The sequence below is a fragment of the Pygocentrus nattereri genome, chromosome 11, assembly GCF_015220715.1.
Source record: "Pygocentrus nattereri isolate fPygNat1 chromosome 11, fPygNat1.pri, whole genome shotgun sequence".
Lineage (NCBI taxonomy): Eukaryota > Metazoa > Chordata > Actinopteri > Characiformes > Serrasalmidae > Pygocentrus > Pygocentrus nattereri.
In genome coordinates, this window is record NC_051221.1 from 5463935 (window position 1) to 5478685 (window position 14751).

The 14751-nt window shown below is 43.8% G+C and overlaps 1 long non-coding RNA gene across 1 annotated transcript; it reads left to right on the forward strand.

Annotated features, from left to right (window-relative positions):
* The first annotated feature begins 219 nt into the window (after nucleotides 1–219).
* Nucleotides 220–7654, forward strand: LOC119264398. Its single transcript, XR_005131008.1, has 3 exons — nucleotides 220–671; nucleotides 1877–1948; nucleotides 7211–7654. It is a non-coding gene; the product is annotated as an uncharacterized LOC119264398 (long non-coding RNA).
* The last annotated feature ends 7097 nt before the right edge of the window (nucleotides 7655–14751 follow it).

Below are 14751 nucleotides of genomic sequence, written 5' to 3' on the forward strand. Positions count from 1 at the left end.
GCTTTGTTCTTTATGAAACTGTATATTTCTGACTCAGTGATGCTGGGAAGCTGTTATTGGGAGGATTAATGGAAATAATTGTACAGGAGGGCAAAAAAGAATCTCTCCAAGAATAAAAACATCTACTAATTATCTTTAGTAGTTTTTCAACAGGGAACTTTTACACAAGCACAAGGTGTGAAAATCAGTGTTTACATGTATATAAACACAGTACCAGCTCAGATTTCAGACACTGTGAATTTTATGTGTTTACATCTGTCCATCCGCTGCCTGTCCAGGACGCAGTGGACTGAGAGTAGATATTTCAGTGGGTTCTAGACTCTAATCCTGGGAAGTCAGTGGTGAAGAGCTGAATGTGCAGAGAGTCTTAGTGAGAAATGTTGAGGACTCAGTCATTACTGTTATGTTCTCAGGCGCTTGTGAACCGAACGAGGATGGACGAGGTCTGAGTAGTGGCACCCAGGGCTTGATTTAACAGTGTTTTTCAGACCGAAGTCGTTTTAGGAGGCAGCTTATGCTGAACATCCTCAGAATGAAGACCTGAATGGATCCTGTTACATATACTGTGTTTTCAGTTTCAGCTCTATGGAATTTCCTGATCATAGCAGGTTCCTGTCTGGTTGCTGTGGCTCTGGTTCTGTTCCCATGGAGATGTTTTCACAAAAGACAAGGTGATGATGATGGTGATGATGATGATGATTTACGATCTGTAAATTATGGAATATTGTATTATTTAAACAAACGACCCTGATGGAGTATCGGCTTAGAAAATGTGTGTGTAATCATATGGCAATGACGACACATGTTTACATACGTTTCCACAAGGGTTCTTTAGAGGAACCTCACACAGGAACTACATCCCTTTAGAACCTTTCAGTGCATGGTCTATGTAAGGGTTTTAGATAGGGGTGGGTGTTATGGCCAAAACATTATATCATGCTATAGTTAATATTTCAGATATTTGTTAAATATTATGGTGTTACACAAGCATCTGTTACTGTTAGCCCCCTTCACCCTGTTCTTCAACAGTCAGGACCCCCCACAGAGCATTAGTGTGGATCACTGGGTGATAATGGGTGGTGGATCATTCTCAGCACTGCAGTAACACTGACGTGGTGGTGGTGTGTTAATGTGTGTTGTGCTGGTGAAAGTGGATCATCAAGTGGATCAGTGGACACAGCTGTTACGTGGGAACAGAATTTAGATGAATGCAGATCTGGAAGTAGAACAGGTTTAATATTTGCCAGACTAAAAACCAGAATCGTAGTCAAGACACAGTCCAAGCAGTCAAAACACCGATCCAATAACAGAGGTGACAGTACAAAAAGGGCAAGGCAAAAACTCGAGTCAAGGTCAAAAAACACAAGGAGGTGAACATCAACAAACCGCTGAGTAGATCACATGATACAATACTTCACAATGCTCGTATTCTAAGCCCAGGCTTAAACACTACCTAGTAAGGTCATATGGTCTAGTCCACAGGTGATCCGTGTTAGTAGTCTGGGGATTGTGAACAATGTGTTTTTAAACACTGTGTCCACTCTCTGCCCACTCTATTAGACACTCCCACCTTGTCGGTCCAGCTTGTAGACGTAAAGTCAGAGACGACAGCTCATCTGCTGCTGCACAGTTTGTGTTGGTCATCCTCTAGTCCTTCATCAGTGGGCACAGGACGCTGCCCACAGGATGCTGCCCACAGGACGCTGCCCACAGGACGATGTTGGCTGGATGTTTTTGGTTCTCAGTCCAGCAGCGACAGTGAGGCGTTTAAAAACTCCAGCAGCACTGCTGTGTCTGATCCACTTGCACCAGCACAAAACACCCCAGCTTGATTTGGGCTGTGAAGACAAACTCTGCCTCTTTCCATGTTTAACAGAGGACTGTGAGATGCCGTATGACGACGTCTACACTACCATTGAATACGTCGCCTTTAATAAAGAACAAACAGGTAAATATATGCAGATTCTCAGATCACAGAACGTTCATAGGCCACTGATGAATGTGAGGAAGTGGCTGTTTTAAGCTTTTGTTTATCATCTCGGCCCAGTACCAACCCACAAGAGTTCATCTGGCTGCTTCAGTCTTTTCTGACTATTGAGGAAAGCCTTTGAAGAGCCTGACTGTTAGTATGAGTGCTTGATGTGTTCTCTAAGAGTAACACGATGTTGTATTTGGCTGCTTGGTCTATAGACATGAATTCATTTTTCACAGTTTTCCAGCCTCTCCTCTTATCACTCAGAATTAAACAGGAAGGTTTTGTTACTGTAACGTTTAAGAATAGCCTTTGTGTGGTGTTGATGTGTTGGCTACTTGGTGGTCTGGTGGTCCCACCATATTATTGTTTTTTTAATCAATACAGCCATAAAAAAGATGTTTAAAATACAGCATCACAAGTGTCCAGCGTAAAAATGGGTCCCACAGACCCCAACACCACACAAGGGACAATGTATGTGATAAATCAACTGAGCTGAAAAGTCACCTAAGCTGAAACACACTTTAGAACTTAAAACAGTGAACTAGTGGGACTAACTAAACATTGGCTCAAGTAGAAGTAAAAGTACAACCCCACTGTAACAGGGAGCAAACACATGAAACAACAAAGACCAAGTACAAACAAAAGGCTTAAATACAACAGGGATAACGAGGGACAGGTGGAAAACAGGTGGAGACAATCAGGGGAGGAGTAACCAAACAAGGGGCAGGACTAGAACACCAAAACAAATGCACATGGAATAAACCAAAACATGAACACATGGGAGATCAAAACACAACATGAACACATGGACAGGACTGGGAGGGGCCAATCATGACACCCATTTCCAAAAAGTTTACACAATATAAATATAAACAAAATGCAGTGATGTACAAAGTATTTAAACTATGTTCAATTGAAAATAGTACAAAGACAACAAATACGTAAAATGTTGAAATAAAAGCCCATTTTGAATTTGATGCCAACAACACGTCCACAAAAGGCTGGTAAAGTTATGTAATGCTATAAAATCAACGGGTGGTTGACTGGCAACAGGTCAGTAACATGATGGGGTGTAAAGAGCATCTCAGAGAGGCGGAGTCTTTCAGAAGTAAGGATGAGGAGGGTTCACCACTCTGTGAAAGACCGCACCATCAAATAGAGCAACAATTCAAGAAGAACGTTTCTCAACATAAAATAGGAAAGAACTTCTGCTTTTCATCGTCTGTAGTGCATAATATCATTAAAAGATGTAGAGAATCTGGAGAAATCTCTGTTTGTGAGGGACGAGGCCAAAAATCAGTATTTACTGGCTGTGATCTTTGGGCCCTCAGGCAGCACTGCATTAAAAACAGACATGATTCTGTAGTGGAAATCACTGCATGGGCTCAGAAACACTTCTGAAAACCACTGTCTGTGAAAACTTCTCATTACTGCATCCACAAATGCTGTTAAACTCTAAAACACAAAGAAGAAACCAATTATAAGCAGGATCCAGAAATGCTGCCACCTTCTCTGGGCCTGAGCTCATTTAAAATGGACGGAGGAGAAGTGGAAAAGTGTCCTGTGGTCTGTAGAACCAACATTTGAAATTTCTTTAGGAAATCATGGACACTGTGTCCTCCTGGCTAAAGACCACTCAGCTTTTTATCAGTGCATGTTGTCTTTGTAGTATTTTCTGTTAAAAATATTGACAGACTAAACCTGTGAGACCCTATTCTCCTCTTTTTGGATCATTCTGATCTAAAATAAAATTGGGTTTTGTAATTTCTGTTGTACGTTTTCACATCACTGCTCAGTTTTCTGTGTCAGAATTCATATTTGACCATTTTCAGCACCTTTTATCCACAATATGACCTTTTACTGCTTTAATTTACTGTTATTTCACATGATCTCATTCTGTATAGGAGCTGTTTGTGTGAAGATTCCACAACTGACTCGTCTCATCAGCTAATCAGGAGGAAACATTTATGTCATATCGTTTAATAACTTAGCTTTTAGAAATGTCAGAGTGGAAGGAAAAAGCAATGAATACTGGAACCCAGAGAAACCAGTTATTTAATACTGTTTTTAACAAGGACCTGTGCAGGTTGTATCTAGCCTTCCACCCAGTGACCGCTGGGATAGGCTCCAGCTCCCCCCCTCTGTGACCAAGAAGGATAAGCAGTTTAAAAAATGTGTGTGTGTGTTTTAAATAAGGCTATTATTTATATTAAACTTTGCTGTTCATTCCATTCCAAACCAATTTAGCAAGTTTTTCTTTGTGTTTGAACGTTCTGTCTGTATTTTGCAGTTCACCCAAACTCATATTCCTGAGTCATTCTCAGGTTTTAGACCTTTTTATCCTGTTAAACTTTATTGATATTTCTTTTTCTTCATTATGTTGTAACGTATCTCTCCATGGATCACCAGCTTATCGTGGAGGAGGGGTTTGCGTTCTTGAATGATCCTAGGAGCTATTTTGTCTGAAGCAAAAGCTCCTGGTAGGGTCTCCCAAGGCAAACTGGTCCTAGGTGACAGGTCAGACAAAGCATGATCCAAAAATACCCTTATGAAAAAAAAATAAAAATAGGGTCTCCGGGTCCCCACCCTTGATCCAGGAGCGCGCCAGCGAGCATCTGGTGGCCGGGCATTTACCTATGGTGCCCAGTTGGATCCAGCCCGAAGGAGCTACATGAGTCCCCCTTCCATCAATGCAACAGCGATGGGAGGAGTAGTAGTAGGGGTTTGGTGCTTTGTGGATCGGGCAGTGTCCGAAGGCGTGGGCCTTGGCATTCTGATCCTCGGCTGCTGAAACTGGCTTTTGGAACTTGGAACATTACCTCACTGATGGGGAAGGAGCCTGAGTTGGTGAGCGAGGTTGAGAGATACCGGCTAGATATAGTCAGGCTCAGCTCAACACACAGCTTGGGCTCTGGGTCCAATCTCCTTGAGAGGGGCTGGACTTTATTCTTTTCTGGGGTTGCCCATGGTGAGAGGCAGCGGGCAGGTGTGGGCTTTCTCATAGCCCCTCGACTCGGTGCCTGTATGTTGGGGTTTTCTCCAGTGGACGAGAGGGTAGCTTCCCTATGCCTTCGGGTTGGGGAACGGGTCCTGACTGCTGTCTGTGCTTATGCACCGAACAGCAGTTCAGAGTACCCAGCCTTCTTAGAGTCCTTGGGAAGGGTGCTTGAAAGTGCTCCTCCTGGAGACTGTATTGTCCTACTGGGGGACTTCAACGCTCACGTGGGCAATGACATTGAGACCTGGAGTGGTGTGATTGGGAGGAATGGCCTGTCTGATCTGAACCCGAGTGGTGTTCAGTTTTTGGACTTCTGTGCAAACCACAGTTTGTCCATCACGAACACAATGTTCGAACACAAAGATGTCCATAAGTGCACATGGCACCAGGACACCCTAGGCCGCAGTTCAATGATTGACTTTGTAGTCGTGTCATCGGACTTGCGGCCATGTGTTTTGGACACTCAGGTAAAGAGAGGAGCTGAGCTGTCAACTGATCACCACCTGGTGGTGAGTTGGATCAGGTGGTGGGGGAAGATGCCGGTCAAACCAGGCAAGCCCAAACGTATAGTGAGGGTTTGCTGGGAACGTCTGGCAGAAGAACCTGTCAGATTGATCTTTAACTCACACCTACATCATAACTTTGACCAGATATCAGGGGAGTTGAGAGACATTGACACACAGTAGGCCATGTTCCGCTCCTCCATTGTTGAAACGGCTGACTGTAGCTGTGGTCGCAAGATAGTTGGTGCCTGTTGGGGCGGTAATCCTCGAACTTGGTGGTGGACACCCCAGGTGAGAGATGCCGTCAAGCTGAAGAAGGAGTCCTACCGGGCATGGTTGGTCTGTGGGACACCAGAGGCAGCTGACAGGTATCGATAGGCCAAAGGATCTGCGGCTTCAGTCGTCGCCAAGGCAAAAACCCGGGTGTGGGAGGAGTTTGGGGAGGCCTTGGAAAGTGACTTTAAGTCGGCTCCGGCAAGATTCTGGAAAACCATCAGATGACTCAGAAGGGGAAAGCAGTGTGCCACTAGCACTGTATATAGTGGACATGGTGTGCTGTTGCCTTTGACTGGAGACATCATTGGGCGGTGGAAGGAATACTTTGAGGACCTTCTCAATCCCACCAAAATGTTCTCCAGTGAGGAGGCAGAGTCTGGGGACATGGGAATAGGCTTGCCCCTGGATTGTCAGACTGGGGTGGTGGTGCCTCTTTTTAAAAAGTGGGACCAGAGGGTATGTTCCAACTACAGGGGAATCGCACTCCTCAGCCTCCCTGGTAAGGTCTATGCAGGGGTACTGGAGAAGAGAGTCCGGCTTATAGTCGAACCTTGGATTCAGGAGGAGCAGTGTGGGTTCTGTCCGGGTTGTGGAACACTGGTCTAATTCTTCACCCCCTACAGGATTCTTGAGGGTTCATGGGAGTTTGCCCAAGCAGTCCACATGTGCTTTGTGGATTTGGAGAAGGCATTCGACTGTGTTCCCCGGGGTATTCTGTGGGAGGTGCTTCAGGAGTACAGGGTACATGGCTCTTTGATACAAGCTATTCAGGCCCTGTACAAACAAAGCAGGAGTTTGGTTCACATGGCCGGCAGTAAGTCAGACTCGTTCCCAGTGAGAGTTGGACACTGTCAGGGCTGCCCTTTGTCACCGATTCTGTTCATAATTTTCATGGATAGGATTTCTAGGTGCAGTCAGGGGATGGAGGGTGTCAGGCTTGGTGACCTCAGGGTCACATTGCTGCTGGTTGTACCATTACTGTACCATTAAGATGAATATGTGTAATGACCTCTGTTCTGACTGGCTGTCTTGCAATGTCCCTCAGTTAAAGAGTCGCTAGAGCTGAAACACACTTCATAACTTCAACAGTGAAATAGTGAGACTAACTTAACTTTGGCTGAAGTAGAAATAAAGTAAACTGAGTAGAAAAACAAATCAGGTCTGTTTGCACTATTTACATACTGAGTAACTTACAGAACTGCACTGGAGTGTCTTAGGTTTAGCCTGTCAGAGTAGGAACTGAACTCTGTGAGACTCTATTCTCCTCTTTTTGGATCATTTTGGTCTAAAATAAAATTTTATTTTGTACTTTTCTGTTGTATGTATCCTTTTCCACATCGCTGCTCAGTTTTCTGTATCAGTGCACAAATTTCACCATTTTTGGCACCTTTTATCCACAATATGACCTCTTTTACTGTTTTAACTGACTGTGATTTCACATGATCTCATTTTGTGCAGGAGCTGTTTGTGTACAGACTCCACGGACTCGTCTCATCAGCTAATCAGGAGGAAACATCTATGTCATACATTTTAATCCATTAACTTTGAGAAATGTCAGGTAGAAGGAAAAGGACAGGAATACTAAAACCCACAGAAATCACAAACACATTGTTCAATTCTGAATTTAATACAACTTTTATTCTGTTAAACCTCACTGTATATTCTTTTCCTTACCAACTGTTAGTTTTCTCCTTGTATTTTATTAATTTAGATGTTTTAGTTTCCCACATTTATGTCATTTGGCTTTGTAATGGACTACAAATCATATATATTTTTGTTGATATTTTACAGTTCACCCAAACTCATGTGTCTCTCAACTGAGACATTCTCAGGTTTCAGTACTTTAAACTTTATTGACATTTCTTTTTCTTTATTATGTTGTAACATCATTTCTATTTTCTACAAAGCACTTTGTAAAAATCTTAAACTAACCTAAATAAAATGTCATGATCTTATTTCAAATGTTTCCTGTGTATTATGAAGTGATGGGAACCTGTAGCTCTACATCTTCTTCTTTTGGCTGCTCCCTTTAGGGGTCGCCACAGCGGATCATCTGCCTCCATCTTGCCCTATCCACTGCCTCCTCTACATATGATCGCCTACTTGGCGGATTCATCCTCTGTCTAGCTACCTCAAGCTCTTCTTCATCCTTAATCTCATTAAGTAGTTTTAAGAAAGAAGGAGGATTGTTCTTTCTCTCCCGTAGTCGAAGTTGTAACAGCATGAGATCTGAATCAACCGCACCTCGAAGTAACTGCTCCACTCGTACTTTGTCAACTGAAGTAGCAGGAAGACCTCCCCTCTGTACTGTCTTGGAGCCCTTTCAAGCCTCTTTAGAAATTCAGAGAGACGCTCCCCGTGCTGCTGCCGCATCATTCTAAAAGCAAAGTACAGGTCTTCTCCAGACTCCATACTACCAAATGAGCTTTCTATAGCCTCAACATATTCCATTGGGCTAGCTTCAGGGTTGGCTGCTTTTACTGCTTGAAAAATCCCTAAATCCGGACTTTTAAGACTTTCAACAATTCTCCTACGCTTTTCTCGATCAGGACAGCCACACTCTTCAGCCATAAGTTTAGCCTGTTCTAGCCAGTTTTCTAAAGTTTCTTCTCCAGCAGGGGTGGGACTGGTTCCAGAGAAAGTCCTTAAGCGCTTGTATGCACTGCTCTCACATGATGGTTTAGACGCTTTCTCTAACAGGTCACCCACAGCCTGAATAATAGACTCAGGACTACTAACATAGGAAGAACTCAAAGCATGCAATGCAGGAATGTCACTCCATGTTTTACCTTCTTCTCTGAGTAGTCTGGATAGTTTCTCTGTGAAATCCTCAGTGCTACTACTGGGCTCGTCTGAAATAATTAGCTTCCATGTGGCACGTCCATCACTAGGAATGACTTCAGATGGAACTCGTGTGATATCCACAACCTCACGGCATTCACAAAACACCACAAGACTGTTCTGCTGGGGATCAAACATCTTGCCTCTCACTCTTACTCTGCCCAGAGCTTTTATGCTTTGCATAGTTTCTTCAATATATGCCACATCAGTGTCTTCAGGAACACCGATTAGCATAAAGACATGTTTAATGTCTAAGCCTTCACCTCTACACCAGTTGCGAAGCTCGACAGAAGAGGGAATCCTAGAGGGCTCTGCCATGACTGCTCTGTTTACCTTAACTAGAACTGTGTTTTTACTATCTGCCTGCTCATAAGACTATTACTCTAAAAAAAAAGGGAATAACTAAAAGGGAATGCTCCCAGCGGTGCCTCCCATTTATTATGTAACCCCTATCCCAAATATATGTGGCAAGAATAAGGGCCCTGAATTCAATATATCACTCCCTATTCCCTTATATAATGATTGGCAGAAGTAAAACCCACACGTAAGAGAAAGTAAATGCTCAAATACACTTAGATATAAAATACCAGAGGTTTACTGAGTGTTTCACGAGTGAAAAATATCAGATTTTATCAAAGAACCTTTTCTTATGGATTTTTCACAATTATCAGGGTTCAGAAAAATGTAAACTGTAAATACCTTTACAATATAACAGTGCTTAGAATTTTAAATGACATATTTCAGAGTTTTAGTAACCAGATGTTAGAGCTTTTTTAAGTTACAGATGAAGTAAATGTTCAATGTACACCGTATTTGTTGCACAAGTAGCTTTTCTATAAATTCACCTATAATTTAAACTCATATGACCAATCATGAATTTGACTTATGTAGAATTCCCCCAGGGCCGCAGGGTGGCGTGGTGGGTAGCACTGTCGCCTCACAGCGAGGAGGGCATGGGTTCCCCGGCCAGGTGACCGGGGTCCTCTCTTTTTGGAGTTTGCATGTTCTCCCCGTGTCTGCGTGGGTTTCCTCCGGGTTCTCCGGTTTCCTCCCACAGTCCAAAGACATGCAGTCAAGCCAATTGGACGTGCTAAATTACCCCTAGGTGTGAGTGACTGTCTGTGTCTGTCTGTCTGCCCTGCGACGGACTGGCGACCTGTCCTGGGTGTATCCTACCTTCCGCCTGAAGACTGCTGGGATAGGCTCCAGCACCCCCCGTGACCCTGACGGAGAAGCGGCTTAGAAAATGGATGGATGGATAGAATTTCCCCTTTAAACACACCTGTAATGGTACTTGAGCAGGGGAAAATATAGAGCACGCTCATAAAAGAGTTCTGAACACATGTACAAAGTATAAACCTCTGGAAATATTTAAACTCCAGTGGGCCCACGTCCTTACACACTCAACAGCCTAAACTACGTAAACAAAAGAAACACGTTGCAGGCCTGAGTCGGAGCTGGGGAACGTAGAGACCCAAAACTTAGGAGGTCGCTTCACTCAAACGAGCAAAAGAAAATATTAAATCAGTGCCTTACTTGAGACAACTGTCTGAACCTGTCCAGGCAGCAATAGAAGAGCTGAGCAATTTCTCATACGAGGCTGAGCACGTTGTCATACGAGGCAGACCCCCCCCCACCTCAGAGCACATTTGAAACCACAGAAGAACCACACCTGACACGCTCACCACAGACTGACACGGTTCTCATCACTCAGCTGACTGATGTGAAAGTGAGAGTAAAGTGATGTGAAAGTGCCTGTGTAAGTGAGAGAGCCTGGGTTTGATGTGCGCCACCAACAAACGGTCCATATACAGTGCTGTGATAAAGTATTCACCCCCTCGTGAGCAATCATTTCATTTAATGATGGAAAAAAGTTACTGACCACCAACTGGACCTGCCTGAAAAAAGTAGCTACAGAAGTAAATTAAAGTAAATAAAAGTAAAACTCCATCACTTTCCTCTGCTAGCTGGATAGTTAGCATGCTAAAGGCTCCACGTCTAATAACAACCCAAGGAAAGCAAAAAATAGTTTAGAGTTTTTCTGTAAAGCTGCTTTGTTGTAAAAGCTCTAATGAACTTTGACTTGACTTGACGACACATCATGGCTTTACAGCAATGCTCACTGCCAGACAAAGGAATCACTGAGGAATTCTGTTTGTTGTGTCCGAACATTGGAAAGTTTTCATGGCTGTCCATTTAGCTCAATCACGCTGCTGATGAAGCAGCTCAGACTACAGACACACTTGCTGCATTTGCTGGTCAGTGCTGGTTTTTCTAGGGGAGGGTAACCTAGCCGAGGGGGAATGTGTTACATCTGGATAATCTGCCCTTCACGGTCCCCCCCCCCACCCCCCGTCGGCCACGAGTGTGACGTTACAAAGGTGTGACGCATGACTCAAGTGAGGCAGACAAGAACGTGTTTAAAGAAGTGTTGAAAGTTTTGAACTTGCTCTCTTCTGATTATCCGTCCATTTGTGCAGCAGATAATCCTCCTGATGTTTGCGTTCTTCTGTTGTTCACTGAGCTGCGCTGATACTAACAGAGCTGAAGTGGGTCAGATCTTATGGTAAAACTGTTTAAGGGACAGAGGTGTAACCTGTGACACAGGTTTTCTAGCTGTGGTCAACACTTTCAGACTTTCACACTTTCATATGTTCTCAGCACACATATGAACTTTTCCACCTCCAACACACGAGTCAGTGTTTCTGCTTCTGCTGCTGTTATTGCTGAACACACTGAACACAGCACTATGCAGTGGAGGAGTTTGAGGAGGAGACAGCTTTCCTAGTGGCCCCCCAGTGAGTGGCGGGGCATAAACTGGTATGCCAGTGATGCAGGAAGAGGGGACACTGCACCAGTCAATGCTGGATGACCTGCCATGGCAGACTTTGGACTTAATGAAGCACAGATGGGAAAGATCTCATTGCTACTGGCATGTTGTCATTAACCCTACATCCAGGCAGGGTTGCCCTCAGTGAGAGCAGCGCATCTGATGGGTGGGAAGGGACAGCCATCCAGCTCAAGAGCAGCGCCCTCAGCAGCATCAATGATGCAGTGGACAACATAGGAAGCAGAAGCAGCTGAGAAAACACTGCTGCTGCTGTTGTTGCCCCCAGTAGTGATGAGTTTGATGCTGTAAGTTGTAAAGTGTTGGGCCACGGCCAGGAAGCACTAAGCCTCTCCGCTCTGGCGCACAGATAAAGAGGATGTCCACAGAGCTTGTCTTCAGCTGCCCAGAGGCAGTGAGTAACAGGGCATCTAGAGTGGGGTGTGCCAGGGAGCAACAGCGCTAAGGACATGGCCCCGAGAGAGGACAAGGAGTGGGCACCATATGGCACATGATCTTGTCGGGACAATGGACAAGTTGGATTGTGGCACTTCGACTTTGTTCAGGCTGTGTGAGTTGCTGGGACGGTCAACTTTTGGGGAGGTGCTGCCGCAGGCCATGCTGCCACGAGCTTAGGGGGTGTGGCCATGCGAAGCAGCTCTCGGAGAGTGCTATGCTCCTGGGCTAAAAGGGAGTTTGCTTTAAGTGCAGTTTTTCTTGCATCTTCTACTCTGACAGCACAATGTAGCTTAAATATCTCCATCATTTATTCAGAGAGCAGGGACTCTGGACTGTTATTTATAACACAATGTCTTCAAACTGTAGAGTCATTCCCGTTTGCAAGTCCTGTTCATTCTGAAGTCAACACTAAAAACACAGTAACACATTCATAAAGCACTATTACTGCGTTTCCAGTGGCACCTTGAAGCTCCACTGTGTGAGATTTTGCGAGATGTTGTTGTTGAAACTGAAATGTGTCATTACGGAGTGAGGAGAGTAAAAACAGGCTAAAATATGGTGAGCTGCTGTAAGTTACCCTGTAAAGCCATTTAAACGTCGTTGGTTTGGGCGTTTTTCACACCATGCTCAGCTTCCCCTAAAATGTCAAACATTAAATGGTGAAATATGTTCAGCTGTGTTAATGTTTCATTCACTACAAATGCGTCAGAACACGTTAATCTCGAAGACGAGTTCGTTCAGAATCAGCTGCTTCTGCTTCAGTGGATTCGCCCGTAGAAGCTGAGTGTCTATTCTCTTCAGCGGGACCACATGGAGAGGGTTTTTTCACTGCTTCAAAACTCGCCGGTCATTGGATAAATGCCACGATTTTGTCCCGCTCCCAGATGCTGAGCGTCTCTGGGGGTGAATGCAGCTGTGGGTGGGCGGGTCTGGATGCGGAGCTTCTTCAAGATGATTGGAGGATCAGTCAAAAGGCTGAATCCCGTTTTGATTGACAGCTATTTTGACCTTTCAACTATGAAAGACAAACTGCAGCCCATTTCTTGGTGTTTACTTGGTGAAGTTACTCACGCATTTAGATACAGATACTGCTACAGAGAGAAAGACAGATCTGCTAATTGCTGGCAAGAAGGAGCGGTGATGTCCTGAGGATCCTGAAATCTCAATCATGCTAGTGTTGAAGATGCACTCTAGCATTAAATACTTTTCAACACTCATGTGTTTTGTCTGAATTTGAAAGCTTTTTCCCTGATTATTATCATTAAATTAGCCAATAGCCTATTTTCTAGCTGCTGCTAGAAGTCCAGGATGGTCCAATTTACCTAGAATATAAACTGAAAACTGGGTTAGAGAGCCATTAACAGCTATTGGTGATGTTTAACTGCCAGTTCTTTATCTGGTTGCTTTCTATAGATGTGGATTTCAGCAATAACAAAACCCTTTAATGCTGGGGTCTCAAACTCAATTTACCCGGGGGCCGCTGGAGGTAGAGTCTGGGTGAGGCTGGGCCTCATCAGGTTTTCCACAAGAAAAGCTCTTACAAAAACATTCCAATGTTATCAAATGTCTTTATTTTTATTTTTTAACACAAAATAAGATGAAAAAATAAATAAATTAACAATTCATAAGAAAATAAAATAAAATCAATCAGTAATAAATAAATAAAATGAAAATAATAATAATAATAATAATAATAATAATAATACAGCAGATATAGAACACTGAAGAAACCACATATAGTTGCTGACTAGAGAAATGTAATTATTATTATTCAGATTCAAATGTCTGTATTAACAGTTCTTTTTTTTTTTTTAATTGTTAAATTTGTGAAAAACACCACAGTTTAAGTTAGAACGTGAACTTAAAAAATAAAAAATATAGTTTTTAAATAAAATACAATTTTAAAAATACAATTTTAATTCATGATATAGATCCTATTTTGAAGAACTCGGAACACCGAGACGGTGCTTCTCTATTCCGGCGGATCGGAGGGAGAGAGAAGCCCTGGGTCGGGAAGGAGCCGCCGCCCGTCTCTCTCTCCTCACTTCACGTTGTTTACATCAATAGAGGGAAAAGAATTCGGGCCGAAAGTTTTATTTGAGAGAGAGAGAGAGAGAGAGAGAGAGAGAGAGAGAGAGAGAGAGAGACAGCGCTTTGGTAGAGAGACATAGAGAAACAACAGAGAGAGCGCGCCGGCCTCGATAAAGCTGTTATTAATCAGAGAAATAAAAAGTTTCCTGGTTGTTTCACGGCGGTTACATTCAGCAGGTGCAGACACGCCCACAGCAACACACCTCAGCGGTTTCCCTGTTCCTGTCTGAATACCAGAGGGGGGGGGAAATTCCCCACCGGCAAATCGCACCCTGAATATATCTCACCGTGATTGGTAGGTTCGTTCAGCTCCGCACACAACACTGAAAAGTGCCAGTCATATCAAACTCGCAGGCCGCGCTAACATTAAACTTTCATATTAAGGCGGGGCCACAAACTATCGTCCCGAGTGCCGCAGTTGGCCCTCGGGCCGCGAGCTTGAGACCCCTGCTTTAATGCCACATCGGCCACAATGAAAGGTCTCAAGGTGCAGGACTCAATGCGTCATTATACCTAACAGATTAACTTTGACACAGCAGCTCATCTTTACCACTGGCTGACCTGTGTGACTAAACTAATAACACAGCAGTGCGACAGACAGTGTAGAAGAATACATTAAGTACATTAAGTTGTACATAATTCTGCAATGTAAGGCACTAAATCAGTACAGTAAGTACACAACACTGCAATTAAACACAACAGTGCAGTGCAATGAATTCACACCAGTGCAACACCAGGATCAAAGCCTAACAATCTGGTACACAAAACTCACAGAACAAGA